General features: G+C 43.1%; 2 pseudogenes; one reads left to right on the top strand and one right to left on the bottom strand.

Annotated features, from left to right (window-relative positions):
• Positions 1–2685: 2685 nt before the first annotated feature.
• On the top strand, positions 2686–3137 carry LOC130019326 (profilin-2-like; annotated as a pseudogene).
• Positions 3138–4498: 1361 nt separating this feature from the next.
• Positions 4499–4617, bottom strand: LOC130019530 (uncharacterized; annotated as a pseudogene).
• Positions 4618–5016: the final 399 nt, after the last annotated feature.

Here is a 5016-nt window from a genome sequence, read left to right as displayed (position 1 = left end):
TAGTGGCTAGTTCTGGAGGTCTTCGGCTGCCGGAGCCCTGGTCGGGGCAGGGAGGGAAACTCAACCTTCTATTTTATGTGAATAAAAATATAATTTTGCACTCAGAATGCTTAATATTTTATGTACTCTGATAACAACTGGCAGTACAAATGCATACAATATATTTTCTCTTATAATTTTATTTGAGAAAGAAAGGGAGTAAAGATAGATGGTCAGCAATTACACCGCCTCTGCTTTGCTGATGACATTGTTTTAATAACACCAAACATCAGCCAAGCGGCACAAATGCTGGCCGACTTTGACCGTGAGTGTGGGGAAAGGTAGGACTACAGTTGAATCTTACGAAGACAATGTTTATGAGAAACAGCCTCATTCCTGATGCCCCATTCCCTCTCAATGGAACGACCATCTCCGAATGCAACAGCTATGTGTACCTAGGTCGAGAAGTCATGACAAATGACCTGGCACCCGAGCTGCGCAGGAGGAAGAGAGCGGCTTGGAACGCCTTCAAGAAATCGAAGAAATAGCTAAGAGGACGAAGAACCTCCGGCTCTGGGCACATCTCTTTGATTCCACTCTTCTTCCTGCATTAACATATGCTCAGAGACCTGGATCCTACGCAAACAAGATGAGAATGCTATTCAGGTCTCTCAAAGAAGAATAGAAAGAGCTATGCTTGGAATATCACGTTTCACTCAAATGAGAGAAAAAATCCGGTGTTCCGACAGGCATCGACGATCAAGAATCACGGACACTGTCTCATTTGCCAAGGTGTCAAAAATCAGATGGGCTGGTCACGTAATGAGATTTAAAGACGATCACTGGACTTGAGCTGTTACCGACTGGATTCCACGGGATGTCAAAAGACCGTGTGGCCGCCCACCTACCAGATGATCAGACTTCTTCGTCAAGATCATGAACGATCGGTTTGAGGTTCTTCATGTTCCCAGAGCGAACAGATGCCATTGGACTACACTAGCACGCGACAGGGACAAATGGAGACATTACTGGTGCCCGCTCTAGCAAATCAACGACTAACGGGAAGTTAAGTGATTAATTAAGTGATTAAGTGATAATTTTGTTTTTTGTTTGGTTAGGGGCCACACCTGATTGTGTTACTCCTGTCTCTGTACTCAGAAATCAGTCTTACTGATATTTTAGGAACCATATGGAGTACAGTGGACTAAAGTAGGGTTTGCATATGGAAGGTAAGTGTCATAATTCCCATTCAATCTTTATAGCCTCGTTTACAATTTCAGAAAAGCTACGTATGCAAAATATTACATTCATATAACATGTTCGTTTATACAAATCAATCACAGATGAATAATTTATGAGGAATCAATTCAAAAGATTGATTTTTTATGGATGTGAGCACAATGGAGCAAGCTAGAAGAATGATAGCACAGCAGGTAGGGTGTTTGCCTTGCATGCGGCCAACCCAGGTTCGATTCCTTCATCCCTCTCGGAGAGCCCGGCAAGATACCAAGAATATCCCACATGCAAGGCAGAGCCTGGCAAGCTCCCAGTGTCATATTCAATATGCCAAAGACAGTAACAATAGGTCTCACAATGAAGACATTACTGATGCCTGCTCGAGCAGATTGATGAACAACGAGAGAACAGTGCTACAGTGCTAAGTAAATGAGCATTATGTATCCATTTATATATCTCCATAATGTTGGTAATTTATGCTTTTAATAAAGTACCATTTAAATAGATTTTTCTTGTCATTACAACTTTAACAAATATAAGAATATCTAATAATATCACAAATTATGAAGTTTCTGGTCATATTTGTTATCCTAAATATTTGTGAAGATACTTCAGGGGTCATCCCCCAGCACATCAGAGCACTCTCTCCACTTTGTCTGACAACCCATGTACTATTTCCCCATAAGAGGTTAAGACCTTGAATTATCTAGGTGGCCAGGGATGACAGTTCACATGCAGGGTCTTTCTGTTATATAGAGCCATTGTCTTGTCTTTCCCCTTTCACTGAATCACTGACCATCCTGTTATTCATTGATTGCCTTGAGCAGACCTCAGTAACGTCTCCTTCATCCTAGTCCTGAGATTATATTCAAGGCTCTTTAGGAGAATGAGACCCATCATTGTTACTGGTATATGGTATATTGGGTACGCCATGGGGAGTTTGCCAGACTCTGCCATGTGGGCAGGCTACATTCGGTAGCCTGCCACTTTGTCCAAAGTAGGAATGAGATAATAAGATGTCATAATAAGATGTCGCGTGACTGCGAATGCGGTCGTGCGGTTCCGGGAGCTGGTTTTTATAGTCTCTGAGTCTTGGCCGCTGATGGGATTACATGGCGCCAGGGGGCCAGTTGGTGGATGTGACCCCCGCCTACTGGAATTTGGAGGATCTGGGTGGAGGATGCCCAGCCCCAATCCGAGTAGGCTTGGAGATCTTGGCCCCGGAATCCGCGTGACTTTGTCCCTCTGCCAGTACCTTCATGTGTGCAGAGAGTGGTCTCAGCATGGTGGTGGCTGGTCCTAGAGGTCTTCGGCTGCCGGACCCCTGGTCGGGGCAGGGAGGAAAGCTCAACCCGCTCCCCTCCAAGGGGCCCCGGTGAGGACAGTCAGGCACGGGGGCAGTAGACTGAACTGTTCTCTTCCAGGAGCTGGTTTTTATAGTCTCTGAGTCTTGGCCGTTGATGGGATTACATGCTCGCCCTCCCGCCCGCCCGCCACAGTGCGAAGCGCTCAAAGACGGCCGGGTGGCAGAGCTACGTGGACAACCTGATGTGCGACGGCTGCTGCCAGGAGGCCTCCATTGTCGGCTACTGCAATGCCAAATACATGTAGGCTGCCACGGCCGTGGGCGTCTTCCAGAGCATCACGCCGGTAGAAATAGACATGATCGTAGGAAAAGAACCGGAAGGTTTCTTTACCAATGGTTTTACTCTTGGTGCCAAGAAGTGCTCGGTGATCAGAGACAGCCTGTACGTGGACAGAGACTGCACAATGGACATCCGGACAAGAGTCAAGGTTGGGAGCCCACATACAACGTGGCTGTGGGCAGAGCTGGCAGAGTCTTGGTCTTCGTAATGGGAAAAGAAGGGGTCCATGGAGGCGGATTTCCCCTTTCAGCACCTCAAAATCCTTGTTCTCTCTGAGGTAAGTGTTGTAAAAAGCTTCCACAACCCTGAAATCTATGCCCACTGAAAGGTTCTTGTTATGTTGTATGAGGCTTCATTAGGATAATGAATTGCTATCCCTACTGGAGGAACATTTGCAGATGTAGAACCTGGAGACAAGAAGAAACCAACATGACCAGAAATTTTGAATCAATTTTTGTTAGTGTTTTTGTGCTTTTTGGAGATAGGGAGCACACTTGCCTGTGCTTAAGGATTATTCCTGGTGGGCTCAGGGGACCATGCGCTGTGCAGGGATAGAACCTGGTCAGCTGTTTGCAAGGCAAGTGTCCTACTTGTAGTCTATTTCTCCAACTTTCTAACTGAAAAAAGCAAATGTTCCAATCCAATCTGGGCTTCCCACCACCATGACTGCTTTTGTTCACTCTTCCTAGGAAATTATTTTATGAATCAGATTCATTCCTTTATTCATACACTTTTGTTTAGTTCATTATGACATCATTGCCTTTCAATATTTTAATAAAATGGTTCTACATCATATCAAATTTAAAGGTCAATTTACATACCTCTTTTAATATTTGCTGTAGCACTGTAGCACTGTCCTCCCATTATTCATCGATTTGCTTGAGTAGGGTCAGTAACATCTCCATTGTGAGACTTGTTGTTACTGTGTTTAGCATATCGAACATGTCATGGGTAGCTTGCCATGCTTTGCTGTGCGGGCGAGCACTTCCAGTAGCTTGCCAGGCTGCCCAAGAGGGGCGGCCGGGTTGACCACGTGCAAGGCAAATGCCCCACCCACTGTGCTATCGCTCCAGCTTATTATTTTAAAATTAAACTGTATTGACTTGCAGTAATATTGGGAAGAAATATTTCACAATTCTAATATGTATATATTAATTAAACCTACAATAAAAATTCCTATGTAATTACATTACCCCATCCATTGCCTTTTGTATTCCCTCTAGTAAATTGCCCTCATTTTAATAGAATATCTTAGGTTAGTTACAGTCAATTTACAGTTCCCTTAAATATTGATTCTGTAGATTGTGCAATGTTTCTTTGAATATAATTATTTAACATCACTAAGTGCAAACAATTTTGTTTTAAATCCTCTGATCTATGAGTTGTTTTCTCTAATGTTCTCACAGTGCAATAATATATCACATTCAATCATTTGTACTTTTTCCTGCTCTTCTTTCTTATAATATTTATTTTGTTAATGCTTGATTCTTTACTATTGCAGAGTAAAATGTTCCTAATTAGTTAATAAGAGTGTTATATATAACACATTGATATAATATATAACATATATGTATATATAACATATATGTTATATGTTATGTTATATAATATATACATATTATATATAAGTATATATATGCTTACAGCACCCGGTATTCCAAGGCGGTTTCCCATCCAAGTACTAACCAGGCCCGACCCTGCTTAGCTTCCAAGATCAGACGAGATCGGGCACGTTCAGGGTGGTATGGCCGTGTTCAGGGTGCTAGGGGCTGGAGCAATAGCACAGCAGGTAGGGCATCTGCCTTGCACGCAGCCAACATGGCCGACCCGAGTTCGATTCCTCCACCCCTCTCAGAGAGCCCGGCAAGCTACCGAGAGTATTCGATATGCCAGACACAGTAACAACAAAGTCTCCAATGGAGACGTTACTGGGCCCGCTCGAGCAAATCGATGATCAACGGGAGGGCCTTTAATATATGCTTATATTTACACACATAATAAAGTTAATCATATAAGCCCTAACAACAATGACATCTATATATTATCTAATTAACATGAGACCATTATATGTTACTTCTGATTTGAAAAAACTTTCACAAAGATCACTTGGTTTTCTGCTTATTTTGGTTGGGGGAGCTCTAAGCAATATTTAGTT

Source organism: Sorex fumeus, unplaced genomic scaffold, assembly GCF_029834395.1.
Source record: "Sorex fumeus unplaced genomic scaffold, SorFum_2.1 ptg000008l, whole genome shotgun sequence".
Taxonomy (NCBI): Eukaryota; Metazoa; Chordata; class Mammalia; order Eulipotyphla; family Soricidae; genus Sorex; species Sorex fumeus.
This window is presented reverse-complemented; position numbering and strand designations above follow the sequence as displayed.